The sequence below is a fragment of the Budorcas taxicolor genome, chromosome 6, assembly GCF_023091745.1.
Source record: "Budorcas taxicolor isolate Tak-1 chromosome 6, Takin1.1, whole genome shotgun sequence".
Taxonomy (NCBI): Eukaryota; Metazoa; Chordata; class Mammalia; order Artiodactyla; family Bovidae; genus Budorcas; species Budorcas taxicolor.
This window is the reverse complement of record NC_068915.1, coordinates 35,825,663-35,842,623: the sequence shown is the minus strand read 5'-3', so window position 1 is coordinate 35,842,623 and position 16,961 is coordinate 35,825,663. Positions and strand designations below refer to the sequence as shown.

Here is a 16,961-nt window from a genome sequence, read left to right as displayed (position 1 = left end):
AACCAGAGGCGAAATAACTTCTCATATCTTTATTTCAGGAGATAGTTTTACTAGGCACTCACTGCAATGAGGCTCCACCCTGCCACAGAAACTGGGAGTTGGGCTTTATATCTTTTTACGTTTCCATTTCAAAGAGATGGCTTGCAAGTCCTCAAGGGAGACATTCTTGGTCATAAAGTTGACAGAAGTCTTGTTCTAATTTTCAAAAGGCTTATGTACATTTTAAAGAGGAGAGAAAGTACTTACAAATGCAAATTTTCTAAAGAAAATGCTCTGAGAAAGAGAAGTGAATGTAAATCTGGTTCCTTATTTTTAACAGGGAGAATTAAGGCTCTCAATTTGTAGTTGTCTTTATACTACTCATAAGACAAATTTCTGGCAAACTCCATCCTCTGATACAAAAGCTGTTGACATTTCTGAGTATTAGGACTACTTCTCATCATGAAAAAATTCTATAAACTATATCTCTGTGATACTGTTGTTTTATTCACTAAGATGTGTCCGACTGTTTGTGACCCCAAGGGCTGTAGCCCGCTAGGCTCCTCCATCCATGGGATTCTCCAGGCAAGAATACTGGAGCAGGTTGCCATTTCCTTCTCCAGGGGATCTTCCCTGATTCAGGGATCAAGCCCAGGCTATCAGACTATGAATCTGGATACTCTTTTAGATCAACTTGTATTTTTTCCTCTAAGTATTATCTACACTCATTTTAAAATGAACCGTATCTCTGTATGTAAAGCATAATGGTTTGTCTAATTGTCGAGATACATTTCTTGGAGGGTTGTGGAGGACATTTTAGGAGCCTCTATTGGAAATGATATACGTGGTTACCTCCAATATCCCATCGTTCAGAATTTAATCCCATGGCCCTACTCAACTGTAAAAGTGGCTGGAAAATAGAAGTTAGCTGTGTTGCCAGGAGGAAATGTAATTGTATTAACTCTGTCACAATAGACATATGGATGATCTTCTATAATCCCCCCTGAGAGATAAGTACTCTATCCTCATTTAGAGATTAAAAAAAAAAAAAATCTGACCCTCAGAGAGATTGAGCTACACAACCAAGATGACAAAGCTAGTGATTCTGTGGCATATCTAGGGCTTCACCACAGGTATTGTATGATTTTCTCTGTCATTTTAGGTACTGGAAATTCCGGACTACAGCAGTCACTTCGATGAGGCTGACTTTGCTCATATTTTTCTGTGCTTACACATCAGTTAAGGGTGCATATGGACCTTGGATTTGAATATTTTTTAATAGTTTGTTAACATAGTGTGAGTCTTCTTTATAGCCCAGTCCCCAAAGGGAACAGCTACCCACTCCAGTATTCTGGCTTTGGAGAATTCCATCGACTGGATAGTCCCTGGGGTTGCAATGAGTTGGGCATGACTGAACGACTCTCACTCACTCTCTCACTCCCAATCACTCTTCTTTGATCTTACCAGTAACAGTATTTCAGTACTTTTCAATAATAAGAATAATACAACCAAACTCTTTTCTGGTTTTCCATCAACTTGGATAACAGTTAAAATCTTAGCTCATTAACTGAAGCACAATCTTGTTGATTAATGTTTCTAATTTGTTTCACTTGTGTCACTCATTTTAATAGAGACATGAATTGTACTTGATTGTTTCCAGTTACCACATGCTGATTCTTCAGAATGAATTATGTCTATCAATTAAGGATAATAAATAATAGGCTCAACTTGAATCAGTGAAAGTATAAGATAGAGTTCAAAATCTAGTCAGAATATTCATAGAAAACATGAGCAGGGGAGTATTATTTATGTGGAATCTTGGTTACCTGGTCCTCAGCTTTGTAGATCTAGAAACTGTATGAACTGGCCCCTAAAAAAATCTCATTCACCAAGTAAGTTCATAAGATGTTGATGAGTAAAAGAATCCTAATTCTTTATTTATAATAAACTATGCTACCTTCAGTGACTGGAGCACCAATTTCCTTTATCTGGAACATACCTTCTTCTTGTTAACACATTGAGGAAACACAGTTATAAAACTAATAATTTTATGGAAAATAAAAAAAAATTATGAAATGTTACTAGGTAGTTTCAAAGGGACATTTTGTCTAGGGATTAAGACCTAACAATTCTTCCACATCACATCTAAAAACAGTAATTATCCCCTTGGGAATGGAAAACACTTGTACATTAAATATACATTTCTATGCCTTGAAGAGAGTTGGATAATACATAGCCAAATTCATATTAACTCTTTCAGCATTTTCTGAGGTTCGTGTATGCCATCCAGTTCTGTCTGTTAATATAATCTTCCTTCAGAGAGATCACAAATATTGATGAGATTAAAATATTTGGCAACCAAATTTTTTTAGAGGACCAGTATTTTTAGTGGAAAGAATAGAATTTGAAATTAGGCAAATCTAGGATTAGGTCCATTTAACAGTCATTTATCTGATGATTTATTGTGATGAGAACACAACATGAAATTCTTTGCCTTTTGTGACTGACCACTTTCACTGTACAAAATTATACAAAAAAGATCTTCATGACCCAGATAACCACGATAGTATGATCACTCACCTAGAGCCAGACATCCTAGAATGTGAAGTCAAGTGGGCCTTAGGAAATATCACTACGAACAAAGCTAGTGCAGGTGATGGAATTTCAGTTGAGCTATTTCAAATCCTAAAAGATGATGCTGTGAAACTGCCGCACTCAATATGCCAGCAAATTTGGAAAACTCAGCCATGGCCACAGGACTGGAAAAGGTCAGCTTTCATTCCAATCCCAAAGAAAGGCAATGCCAAAGAATATTCAAATTACTGCACAATTGCACTCATCTCACACGCTAGGAAAGTAATGCTCAAAATTCTCCAAGCTAAGCTTCAGCAGTTCATGAACTATGAACTTCCAGATGCCCAAGCTGGATTTAGAAAAGGCAGAGGAACCATAGATCAAATTGCCAACATCCACTGGATCATCAAAAAAGCAAGAGAGCTCCAGAAAAATGTCTACTTTTGCTTTATTGACTACAACAAAGCCTTTGACTGCGTGGATCAAAACAAACTGTGGAAAATTCTCAAAGAGATGGAAATACCAGACCAGCTGACCTGTATCCTGAGAAATCTGTATGCAGGTCAAGAAGCAACAGTTAGAACTGGACATGGAACAACAGACTGGTTCCAAATATGGAAAGGAGTAAATCAAGGCTGCATTTTGTCACCCTGCTTATTTAACTTATATGCAGAGTGAAGTGAAGTGAAGTGAACTGAAGTTGCTCAGTCATGTCCGACTCTTTGCGACCCCATGGACTGTAGCCTATCAGGCTCCTCCGTCCATGGGATTTTCCAGGCAAGAGTGCTGGAGTGGATTGCCATTTCCTTCTCCAGATATGCAGAGTACATCATGCTAAATACCAGGCTGGATGAAGCACAAGCTGGAATCAAGATTGCTGGGAGAAATATCAGTAACCTCAGTAACCTCAGATACAGAGCTTCCCTGGTGGCTCAGAGGTTAAAGCGTCTGCCTCCAATGCGGGAGACCCAGGTTCGATCCCTGGGTCGGGAAGATCCCCTGGAGAAGGAAATGGTAACCCACTCCAATATTCTTGCCTGGAGAATCCCATGGACGGAGAAGCCTGGTGGGCTACAGTCCACGGGGTTGCAAAGGGTCAGACACGACTGAGCAACTTCACTTCACTTCAGATACACAGATGACACCACCCTTATGGCAGAAAGTGAAGAACTAAAGAGCCTCTTGATGAAAGTGAAAGAGGAGAGTGAAAATGTTGGCTTAAAACTCAACATTCAGAAAACTAAGATCATGGCATCTGGTCCTACCACTTCATGGCAAATAGACAGGGCAACAATGGAAACTGTGAGAGACTTTATTTGGGGGGGCTCTGGAATCACTGCATATGGTGACTGCAGTCATGAAATTAAGACACTTGCTCCTTGGAAGAAAAGCTGTGACCAACCTAGAGATCATATTAAAAGGCAGAGACATTACTTTGCCAACAAACGTCCATGTAGTCAAAGCTATGGTTTTTCCAGTAGTCATGTATGGATGTGAGAGTTGCACTGTAAAGAAAGCTGAGCACTGAAGAATTAATGCTTTTGAACTGTGGTGTTGGAAAAGACTTTTGAGACTTCCTTGGACTGCAGGTAGGTCCACCCAGTCCATCTTAAAAAAGATCAGTCCTGAATATCCATTGGAAGTACTGATACTGAAGCTGAAACTCCAATACTTTGGCCACCTGATGCGATGAACCGATTCATTGGAAAAGACCCTGATGCTGGGAAAGATTGCAGGCAAGAGGAGAAGGGGATGACAGAGGATGAGATGGTTGGCTGGCATCACGGACGTGATGGACATGAGTTTGAGGAGGCTCCAGGCATTGGTGATGGACAGGGGAGCCTGGCGTGCTGCAGTCCACGGGGTTGCAAAGAGTCTAACATGACTGAACAACTGAACTAGCTAACTGACTAACTTTCACTTAGCATAATGTCCTCAAGGTTCATCCATATTACTACATATTGCAGAATTTTACGTCTTTTTAAATTGCTAAATAGTATTCTACTGTACATATGTACTACATATTCTTTATATCTTCAGCTGTGGAGCATTTAAGTTGTTTCCACACGTTGGCTGCTGTGATATACCTATTAGTGTAGGAATCTCTCTCAGATTCTGATTTCAATTTTTCTGGATAAATACCTGGAAGTGAGACTGCCGCATCATATGGCAGTTTAATTTCTAATGCTTTGTGGAATTTCCCTACTGTTTTCAACAGTGACTGCACCATTTTTCATTTTCATCAACAGTGTGCAAGTGTTCCAGTTTCTCTGTATGTTCATCAGTATTTAATGTCTTTTTTGGTAATAGTCATCCTGACAGGTGTTTGCTCATTGTGGTTTTGAAGCACATTTCATGGTGATTAGTGGTGTTTAGCATTCTTTCATATACCTGTTGGCCATATGTTTGTCTTTATTTAAGAGATGTCTGTTCAAACCCTTTGCCCATTTAAAACTTGGGTTATTTATTTTCTGCTATTGAGTTGTAGGAGTTATTCATATATTATAGAAATTAACCTCTTATCAGATATATACTTTGGAGATATTTTTTCCCATTTTGTCCACTGCCTTTTAATTTTGTTCTTTCCTTTGCTGTGTAGAAATATTTTAGTTTGAGGTAGTCCAACTTGCCTATTTTTGCTTTTTATTGTCTGTCCTTTCAGTATCAGATCTATGAAACTAATGCCAACCAGTGTTCATGGCCTTCTCCAAGCGATAGAAATTGACTAGAAATGAGACAAGAAATTCAGGCAAGGCTTCCCAGGGCCCCTGCTATAGTAGGCAGGGAATGAAAATGAACAACAGCATCCCATGCTTGCTCACTCCCTGAGGGGGCAGGCTTGTTGCTTATATGGGTGAGGGTAGGAGTGTGTCCAGGGGTTGAGTTGGAGGAGGGGCTTAGGTGTTGTGCCCACTCTGTAGGTGATATTGAGTACAGGGGGCATGCATAGTACCCTGCTTTTGCTCCCAGCTTTTTAGAAGTGGCATTTGGGTGGTTTTTTTTTTTTTTTTTTTGGTCTTTTTGTATCTTTTGCCCAAAATTTGCCCCATCTGTGGGTGTTCACAGTTATTTTCAGTCTCACAGTTTCTTTGTAGGGCTTCCCTGGTGGGTCAGTGGAGAGAACCTGCAGGAGATGCAGGTTCAGTCAGTGTGCCTGGAGGTTTGCTTGGAGAAGGAAATGGCAGCTTACTCTAGTACTCTTGCCTGGGAAATACCATGGATAGAGGAGCCTGATGGGCTGTAGTACCTGGGGTTGCAAAAGAATTGGACACGACTTAGTGACTGAACAACAACATAGTTTCTTTGTATTTTTGTTGTTGGAGGAAAGGTTTGTCCAGGTGCAATCATGGCAGCATTTGCAGCAAAGTGTCCCAGGTCCCAGCCTATCTCATTACCATCGCTGAGACCAATATCATTTTTCACCTATGCTTCTTCTAGTAGTTTCATGATTTCAGGTCTTACTTTCAAATCTATAACCCACTGGGGTTAATTTTTGCATATGGCGTCAGACAGGAGTTCAATTTATTTCCTTCACATGTGGCTATCACGTTTTCCCAGCACTGGAGAAAGAGACTGTCCTTTCTATGCTATAGATAGATAGCACTTCTCTAGAACCTTCAGAATTTTCTGTTGTTGGAACTTACTATAAACTCCTCATGCCTTCTTTCCCTTTTCTAGTTATCTCAAGGACCAAAGCTATTTGAATCACAACCTGAAACTACTGAGGGATTGTTCCTTCTCTGGGCTTCAGTGAAAGCCAGCAGTCATCCTTGTCATTCAGTAAGTAAGCCAGAGTACTCTTTTCTTTATGTAGAATATGCTGTTTCCAGAATCTGAAAATGTGAACCAGACATTGTGTACCTCTCTTTGGAGGATCTGAGATGCAAAATTTTCTTCTTTATTTTGAGAGGATGGCACAGCACACCAGAGGCTACGAGGTGCCTGAAAACTTCATGAGGCATAATGTTGAATCTCTGCAGAGTGCATTTTCCACTACTGGAGCATGTTTGTCTTACCTGAACCTCTATTTTTTTTTTAATCCAGTTAACATACTGTCATTGATATAATCGCCAATGTAATACTATGTGGCTATGTGTAATACTATGCAATGTTTATGTGGCTCTAGTCACTTTGGACTGTATTTTGAAAGAAACCAGATAAATTTGCACCAGCTTTGGGGTACATGTACAGTGTTGTCCATTCTGTTCGAATGTGAACTATTTCTGATCCTACTTATTGATAGGGATGAAAAATAATGCATTCATTAAATCAATAGCCACTTAACATGTACTGGAGGCTGTGTTAATTTGCTGTTGTATAAATTCCGTATTTGACACAGAAGTTGAAATTTGGACCTTCACTTGATTTGAGTTTCTGGATTTATTTGTGGGAGTCAGAATTTTAAATTAAGTGAAATATTATGGGGACCAGTTATATCTGCGTATTTTATGTCGTAAGTGTGGAACTAATCTCTTTGCTTCCTTTGACAATATATTGTTAATGACTAGATTAACTATCTTGACCAGAGGTATAAGGGCAGTTTTAGAGGCTTCCACTTCGTTTTTTCCTTTGGTATTTCTCTTAATGACACAGTTTAAGGAACTAATATAAGCATTCTACCATTTATTAAATATGTCTAGTACAATTATACATTTAGGGACTGGACAGTAACTGTTAGGTATGACCATAAATATGAGCTGAATCTGCTCCAAGATAAAGTTTATATCCTAGATAACATATATTCATATTCTATTAGGGGAGCAATGGTAGCACTTTGGTCCCCAATATCATTGCCAATATAGACCCTATATACAGATAGGGTCTCAAGCTTTGGAGGTATTTTCTTTTCTCCAATGCATGCTTAACTAAGTAAATGGCTTTAGATTTCTTTTGGGAAGAATGGAGGAAATTACTAGTGAATATACTTATCATAGTTTTGGGTGATCCTTCCTCATAGGAATCCAGATTTTTCTTTAGTCATGAATTCTGAATCTGAGAACTGGCTTATGTCCAAAAAATATGAATGGGATCAACGATATTTTTTCACTGAAGTTTTTCTACATTAATTATGAATATCATCCAAAATACAGAGAAGTTGAAAGAGTTATATGTGGACACTCTTAAGCTCATCACCTAGATTCTACAATTGATATTTTCCTATAATTATTTATCAACTAACCATTCTGTATTCATTTCTTTATCAATATATCAAATAATTGCTTATGCTTTCACAGTAATTTACTGTATCAGTTCCCTTAAACATTTCAGAATGCATATCCTCATCTAGGACTTATCTGTGTTAAAGTTGTTTTCCAGGGTATAGTTCCAAGCACATCCATACAGTAGGAAAATAACTGTCACATAATTTTCATTTTACCCTCTTTTCTGTGAATGTCTATGCTGTTTGAATTGCTTGACAAAGAATTTTTAAATCTTTGTACCTAGAAAACAAGAGGGGACAACAGAGTGCCAAAAACAAATGCTGCTTTTGGTTGAGAACAAAACTTCTGGTTTAAAAGAAAATAATAGAACGATTAAGCTCTTTATTTTACTTACATTGACTAGCTTGACAAGCACAGAAGATCTTTTCTAAGATGAAAAATGTCTTTGTTTTCACTTGTGTTAGATCCTTTTTTCTTTGATACTTAACACAATTTATTGGTCTATTTATCTTCTATTTGTCAAATTATGAGGAGTAGTGACTATTAAAAAGGAAAGAGTTGTGTTTCAGGTCAAGCCATTTATTGACCATCCAGAGCTTGGCAATAATACGTAAGACAGAGTAGGTCTTGATGAATTTGGGGGATTTGTCCTTTGAAGATTTTGCTTTCAGTGTAACTTGTTAAGAGACAGGCAGCTCCTTTTTCTAAATAATATAAACCAACAGGAAAGAAACAACAGTAATATGAATAGAAAGAAAGATTTGTGGTAGCCTAAGTTTTATCTTTTTTCCTCCATTACCTATCATAATACTAGCTCTTTCTATACACAGTTTGTCTGGGGATTTGGATAACGTGGCATAGAGTAAGGCTGTGGGCTTTGTACTCATGTAGACATAGACTTGCAAATGCTTTTGCTGTTTCCCAGCTGTGTATTTAAGGAACTCTCTCACTAAAAGTATTTTTGTTTTTCCAGAAAATCATGGGAAATAAATAGAGTGTACTTTTGAAAATATTTCACAGTCGGTATCTTCTATTGTCATTGATTATATTATTTAGTAGGCATTGAGGAGTTATTAAATTCAGACACTCTGATGTAGCTCAAAAATACAAAGTTGATAAGTCACTAACCTAAAGAAAGATGCATGTTGTCTAAAAATATTAAGAAAATCAATAGTTAATATACTTTTCAATAATGCCATCAGAGAAGATACTGAATAGTAAAGTACTAAAGGGACAAAATTGTGATAAGGAATAACACTCAGTCTACTATGGGCTTGAGAAGATGTGAGAGAAATTAGTGAAATCTTTTAAGAGGAAGTAAGATTTGAGTTACTTCCTGAAAAATGACATATAGTAGGGGTGGATATGAGAGAAGAATGTTGCAGGAAAAACAGCTGATATATAAAGATACAAAAGTCAAAAGAAGTATGGCTTGTTGGGGATTTTTATGTGATTGATATAAAAGTACCATAGGAACAGTAATAAAGAATGTGAGAAGTAGGCAGGATCCATGTGATCAAGGACCTTGAAAGCTTGGTTAAGAAATTTCAGCTTTAAACCAGAGGCTATGAGGCACCACTAAGGAGTTAAAACAATAAAATTAGAATAATTTTAGGAAATTCGCTATATGAGGATACAGGCTTGAGAAGGAACTTGGAGAAACTACTTACGATATTATTGCAGCAGTACAAACATTCTAATTTAAGGAACTAGTATTATAAGTGTTAATTGGGGAGAAATTTACATTATATTAAAGAAAGAGAATGGATAGGACTTTGTAACTAGTTGATTATTGGTAATGATGGATTGGAATAAAGAAAGATTTTAATTTCTGACTTGTGGAGTGGAGTGGAATGGATGGTACTACCATTCCTCCACATAGAGAACCTAGAAGATGGCTAGATTCCAGGAGGAAGGTAATGATTTTTTTTCTCGAAATATATTTAATTTGAAGTGTGCATGGGGCACTCAAGTAGAAAAACAAGGAAATTATATGTGTATATATATTCACTGTTTATTGATGTGCTCATGTACATGCACATAGTTCTAGAGTTTCCAAGAGGGTACAGGGTAAGAGATAAAGTCAGAATGGTGGTAAGTTACAGCCTTGCTATATATGGGAATGCTCAGAGCAAGCTTATTTGCCTAGAAGGAGAGTGAAAGAAGTCTGGAGAATACTAACATTAAGGTTGAACAAAGAAAGAGTAGGAAGAAAGATGGACTGTTCAGGGAATTTGGAGACTAATATTTACTGTTTGTTCATTTGTTTATTCAGTGAATGTATACTGAACTCTTTCCTAGTCTGGGTTGACCCCAACTCAGAGTCTGAGATGAAAATGTGCATTCAGCAATCTAAGTATTAATGGAAGTGAACCCAGAGAGCAGCAGTGAGGAAGCAATGGAGTCAAATAACTCCAAGTCCCAAGAGTACATTTTGAGATGGCCATTATTGCTTGTATCCAGTGCTTAATCCTCTGAGACCATTTGAGGAACTGTAGGAATGTTTCATGGGACTGTGCACTCCTGAGATGAAAAGGAGAAACATTTATCTATTGAATTCTGCCTTCCATTGGCAAGGTTTTCAACAGCTCATACTTCTGGTTTGTGTGTGTTTGAGTGTGCTCACCTGATAAACCCATACTATGGCGTTAGAAAGGCCTTCAGGCAGGAATTAAGAAGTAGGTCATCATGGCCAAGATGAATACTGGCAAATTAAACCTGTACAAATTTGGTTTCTTGAATGGACAGGGACTGGAATAAGAGGTAGAACTGAGAGGAAAGTGGTAAGGAGAGGATTCAGTATAATCTGCTCCCTGCAGAAATCAAACCTCACTCTTGGGAGGGTTTGTCCAGTTTATCAAAATTTCCTTCAGGGTGAGGACCAGCTGTAGCTTGGTGCAGGGAAGCCCTGGGTCAGAAAGGTATGTGGCACCAGCCAATGTGGGATGTTAACACGTTACAGGTAGGGGAAGCTGGCGGAATCTTGTGGCTGGAATGAAGGAGAGGCTGAAAGGACATGAAGTAGTACAAAGAATTTTCTGATATAAACATCTTCTATCTATATTCAGTTCCATGGTGAGCAAGGTAAGAGTGTCCCTGTCAGAGAACCAGAGTAATAGAGATCTTGGACCAGAGGAGTGTTTTCCTTACTCTCCATCTCCTTCACCTTTGTCTTTTCCACACAAACGCTTTTGGCAACGAGGCAAGTTCTTTGAATCAGCATTTCTATTATGAATCTAGCAGAGGGCTCTGGAAAAGAACTGCTTGAAAGTTGAAGCTGTAAAGCTATTAAATGTTGTGAATAGCTCTGAACCTTCTGGTTTTCCTCCAAAATATTCTCCTATTAACAGGAAAAAAAGAAAAACAAAGCAAATAAAATGACGGAAGGAACAGTGTCCATTTTCTTGATCACTGATGTTTTTCATTCATTTGTATTCCCCAAATAACAAAATATATATATTTAATACTATATAGTGTATGCTTTATGAAGATATAAAATATATTTTATAGATATAAATGTTACATATTTTTATGTAACATATGTTGAGTTGACCAAAACGTTCATTCAGGTTTTTGTAAGATGTTATGAAAAATCCAAGTGAAATTTTTGGATTCACATCTATAACAATGCATACATACCTACATATACATATATAATACATATACATAAAATACACATATATAACAAAATTTTCCACTGCCCTTCTCCTTTTACAGAGATTTAAACTTAGCGTGCTACACACTTGGCTATGTTCATACCTTATGTCTTTAGAATTCTCGACTAATCATTAAAGTTAGTACTTCAGGTAAAATTGTTACATCGCAGTTGGGTTTTAATCATTGAAGGACAACAGTGGCAGATGGAATCTGGTTTTGTGTCACTTGGTGACCCTCCCTAGTAAGCACATTTAATTATAAACCCCCTCATTTTGATTACAGTACTTTGCTAATTTGAAATTCTGCCTTGTCAATTAATGTAGCTTGTGGTATCTGTAGAAAATCATGGACCCCTGGTTATAATTTTAATTATAGCATGCATGTTGCAGATCTCAGCCAAACGTCTCTGAAGACCTTCTCCTTTATGTAAAGTGTCAAGAAATTGGTCTCTTTCTTTGATTTCATATTGCCTTCTTGAGATATAATGAATACCTTTTGGTGACAGCATCCCTTTCCCAGTCTGCACAGTGAGATTCATGAACTGTACTAAGAGGTATTTTGCTAAATGCAGGCATTGAAGTAAATGTGCCATTTATAAAATGTCATCATGACATGGCATTTTTGAAACACTGAAAAACCTTAGTCTCTAACAAGCTAACATAAAGGCGTAAAGGCTTTGGGGAAAGAGAAAATACTTAGAAGTAAAATAATAAGGTTATCATTCAAAAATATATGCAGTTACTTCTAAGATTTTCACAAGTTTAAAATTCTTAGGGAAATTACCACTGCCTTTGGATCGTTAACTGCCACCCCCACCAGCAAAAAATAATGGCAGAAAGGAAAATGGTGAGGAAATCTAAGATTCTTCAAATTTGAGTTTTCACGGTATTGTGATTTGATAAAAATAATATAATGTACAATGTCTTACAAACAAAATCATTTGAATATTTATCTCCAAATTTCATTTCCTACTTATTTCTTTCTAGAAGATAATTAATATATTTCAGTAGCATATCCAAGATGCTCATAAGAGAAGTCTCACTTCAGGGATTACATATGTATGAGGCAATTATAAAGTTATGAAAGAATATTGAGAGCTAGTATCTCTGTGGTCAAACCAGAAGATACATATCGTAATATCTTGTATGAGCCCAAATGTGTTTACCAATTAAAATGTCTCTGTCATAATATTCTTTACATGCGCTTCCCTGGTGGCTCAGCTAGTAAAGAATCCACCTTCAAAGTGGGTGAACTGGATTTGATCCCTGGGCTGGAGAAGGGAAAGGCTACCCACTTCAGTATTCTGGTCTAGAGAATTCCATGGGCTCTATAGTCCATGGAGTCACAAAGAGTCGGACACGACTGGGTGACTTTCACTTTCATGGTTCATTTGATGGCTCAGAATAAATGATGCTAGCCAAGAGTTTCACAGTATCATGTTTACCATTTCAGGCCCTTTAGCCAGACTGTTCTAGTCCAAATCCCAGCCCTGTCACTCATTGGCTGTGTGACCTTGGGCAATTCATTCAACCTTTTTGTGTCTCGGGTATAATAAATAGGTAGAAAAATGATACCTACATCAAAGGTTTGTAGTGAATGTTAAACAAAACTAAGAACAGTGTAGTTTCAAGTATTATCTTTTACTATTTTTATTATCGTTATTCATAGGCATTACTTGCAACAACTAGGTCTTTATCCCAAATACTCTCGTATCCCGTGGTGCTATGTTAGTGTGTGCTTTTTGTAACACAGAGAAGGAAAAGGGGAGGGGGAGGAAGGTAGGCTGAGGACTGTGGAAATTAACATTTTCATATCAGATATGATAAATGATGTTGCTGCACACAGCAGTCATCCACTGAGTATGCTTTCCTATGTGCCTGTATTAATCCTCTCAATTATTGACTGATGCTTCACCTAAATATTCATGTCATTATTTGGGAAACATGGTTTTTCAGCCTTAGTAATGAGGCAGGAGACTGGGAACTCCAGGGACATGCGCACCACTGTTTTTCCTGTGCCTGAACATGTACACCAGTGACTCTTCCTGAGTGCTTAGTAATGAATGGGGCTCTAGATTAAGGGATATATTCTTGTGTACCTCCCCAGTCTCTCCCCCAAATCTCCTTCTTCCTCAGCCTGGTTCGAAGTACAAAGAGAATCATTATTCTCACTTGTCATTCACCTCCCCCACCGGCCCTCCTTAACAAGTAGGAGTTTGAGGCAAAAAGGAAAGGAAAAAAAAATTATTACTTAGGAAGCTGGCACTGGCAAGAAAACAAAATAATCAAAACTATAAATCACAAACAGATATGTTTAGGCTGTTATACCCAAAACCAAATTATTCATTCAGCAGTAGCAGCAGGTTTTTATGGATAAATCATGAATTGTTCTTTGGGATATATTGATTTAAGGGATCAGGGGTACTTCATGTTCTCCTACCCTCTTATGCACTTGAATATACTTAACACTCTGCTCTCGGGCACCCTGAAGTTCTCACACTGCTGAAAGCTGCCACACCCGTATCTTCTCCCTGATATTCCAGGCCTCTGTCTAATGAGGTTCCAAACCGTCCCTCAGGATGCTAATCAGATTGTACTTCCTCTTTGAAACCTCATATCATTGCCCCTGGCAAATGGAGTTCCTCTTACTCTGTGCTCTCTCTGCATTAATTAAGATATCATGGTATTTATTTCATTACACTGTAGTTTTCTATTCACATTTATCTTTCCCCAGGAAACTGTGTCTTGATAGTAGGTGTTGTGTGTGGTCATCTCTGTATTCCCAATGCTAGATTAGTGTCTGGCAACACAACATAGGGGCTCAATAAATATTTGAGGAATGAATCTATAGACATAGAGAGTTTCCTTTATTATTTATTCATAATAATTAAGGGGTTGGCAATTTCTCAGTTAACTAGACCTCAAAATTTGAAGTTATCTTTGTGGTTTCATTTCTTTATTCCTTAGGTCAAATAAATGTTCATTTATGTACTCATAGGTATTATTTGAATTTTTATTATGTATTTATTATATTAAAATTTCTTTATGTCTAAGATAGTTCTCAATTTTATTTCCAGTGCCAGAGCTTTAGTTCAGATACCAACTGTCACACATTTATAACATCAAAACAGTCACTGAACTGGTATCATTAACTCAATCTTTCCCCGTCCTGTTGATCACATGTTTGTGACCATTTGATATTTCTAAAATACTTACTAATCTATTGAAAAAGTCTCTAATTTCACATCCGTTTTTAAAATATGTGACAGTAAGTAAAGTTGGTATGTGTTAAGTAAACTCAAAATCTATTGTAAATCACCCTCCCATTTCATCCTTCACCTCATAGGAAACAATTATCCATTTATTGAGTGTCTTCCTAGAGAATCTCTTTTACATTTACATGCATGTGTGTGTGTGCAGCTGTGTGTGTGTGCAGCTGTGTGTGTGTGTAGCTGTGTGTCGGAAGTCCTCTTTTTTTTTTTCTTTAAAAATGGTAGCCTTTACACATCATTCTGCCTCTTGCTTTCTAAATTAACAATCTGGAGGGCTTCCCTTGTGGCTCAGCGGGTAAACAGTCCGCCTGAATGCCTGAGACCTAGGTTAGATCCCTGGGTTGGGAAGATCTCCTGGAGAAGGGAAAGGCTCCCCACTCCAGTATTCTGGTCTAGAGAATTCCATGGACTGTATACTCCTTGGGGTCCCAAAGAGTCGGATATGACTGAGCGACTTTCACTCTCTCATTCAACATGTCTGGAAGGTTATTCCCTGGCAATATTTCTGGATCTGAACCATTCCTTTTTCATGAAGAAACTTTTATATTTTCGCCCCCTTTCCAATTTTTATTGTGTTTCAACACATGTAACTGAAAATTTATCGTGTTAGCCAATTCTGAGTATATATATCAATGGCATTAGGTATATTCACAATCTTGTGACACTGTCATCACTGTTTCCAGAAACCTTTCATTCCCACACACAGAAGCCCTTTATCCATCAACTGGTAACTCCACATTTCCTCTTTCCCTCAGTCCCTTTATTCTACTTCCTTTCTTTATGAACTTGCCTATTCCAGGTACCTCACAAAAGTAAAACCATACAGAATTTGTCTGTCTTTGTTTGGCTTATTTCACTTAACATGTTTTCAAGCCCCATCTGTGCTATAGCATGTATGAGAATTCCATTCCTTTTGATGACTACATAGTATTCCATTGTATGTAGACACCACACTATGTTTATCCATTCATTTATTGATGAACAGTTGGGTTTCTACCTTTCAGCTGTTGTAAGTAATGTTGCTGTGATATTGGTGTGCAGGTGTCTGTTGGAATCCCTGCTTTCAATTATTTTGGATATTTACAAAAGAGTGGATCTTCTGGATTATATAATAATTCTATGTTTAACTTTTTGAGGGACTGTCAAACTATTTTCCACATTTTAAATTCCTGCCAACAATACATGAAACTCCCCAATTTCTGCACATCCTCACCAACACCGCTCTTCTCTCTTCTCCTCCCTCCCTTCCTCCTTCCATATCTCCCACCCTCCCTCCTATCCTTTCCTTCTTTTCTTCCTTCCCTTCCTCCCTCTCTCTCTTTCTCCCTCTCTTTTTTCTCTCTTTAGTCATCTAAATAGGTGTGAAGTGGTATCCCACTGTGGTTTTGGTTTGCATTTCCTTAATGACACTGAATGTCTTTCCGTGTTCTTATTGGCTATTTGCATTTATTTAATCATTTCAAAATTATGAAATATAATATGTATATAAAAGTCTATATCACAAACTCTGTGAACCTCTATTCCCAGAAGAAACTTCTTACCTGAACTTTATTTTTATTATTTTTCTTTTCTTTCCAGTTTTACCACATATGTGTATTTCCACATATGTATCTAATAATATCATATATAGATAATGTTTTGGTGTTTATGAATTTTTTCATAGTTTGTACTTTCTTTCTGATGTTACTTTATTTATTTGACATTATGTTCTAAAATTCATCCCTGTGGATTGCTCTAATGATGACTTACTCATTTCACTGCTCTATCGTGTCCCATTGCCTAACTATACCATGATCTGTTTATCTGTTCTTTTGCCAGTTGATGTTTGGGTTCTTTCTAATTTTCTTGTTGTTAAAAATTATGCTACTACAAGCAGTTTGTATGCACGTCTTCAGGTACATATGTATAAAGTATATATAGGAAGGTAATTGTTATATCATGAGGCATGTTTACCTTCACATTTAGTGGATGTGAATGAACTCGCTCAGTCGTGTCCGACTCTCTGCGGCCCCATGGACTGTAGCCTACCAGGCTCCTCTGTCCATGGGATTTTCCAGGCAAGAATACTGGAGTGGGTAGCTATTCCCTTCTCCAAAGGATCTTCCCGACCCAGGGATCGAACCCGGGTCTCCTGCATGGCAGGCCGATGCTTTACCCTCTAAGCCACCAGGGAAGTCAAATTTAGTAGACAATGCCAAATAACTTTCAGAGTTACACAAGGTTATAATTCCATCACTACCTCACATGACTTGTACTATACAGATTATAGAATACAGATGGTAAGAAACACCACATTTCAATATTATATATATTGAACA

General features: G+C 37.6%; 1 non-coding gene across 1 annotated transcript; it reads left to right on the top strand.

Annotated features, from left to right (window-relative positions):
* The first annotated feature begins 3,474 nt into the window (after positions 1-3,474).
* On the top strand, positions 3,475-3,546 carry TRNAW-CCA (transfer RNA tryptophan (anticodon CCA)). Its single transcript has one exon. It is a non-coding gene; the product is annotated as a tRNA-Trp (tRNA).
* Positions 3,547-16,961: the final 13,415 nt, after the last annotated feature.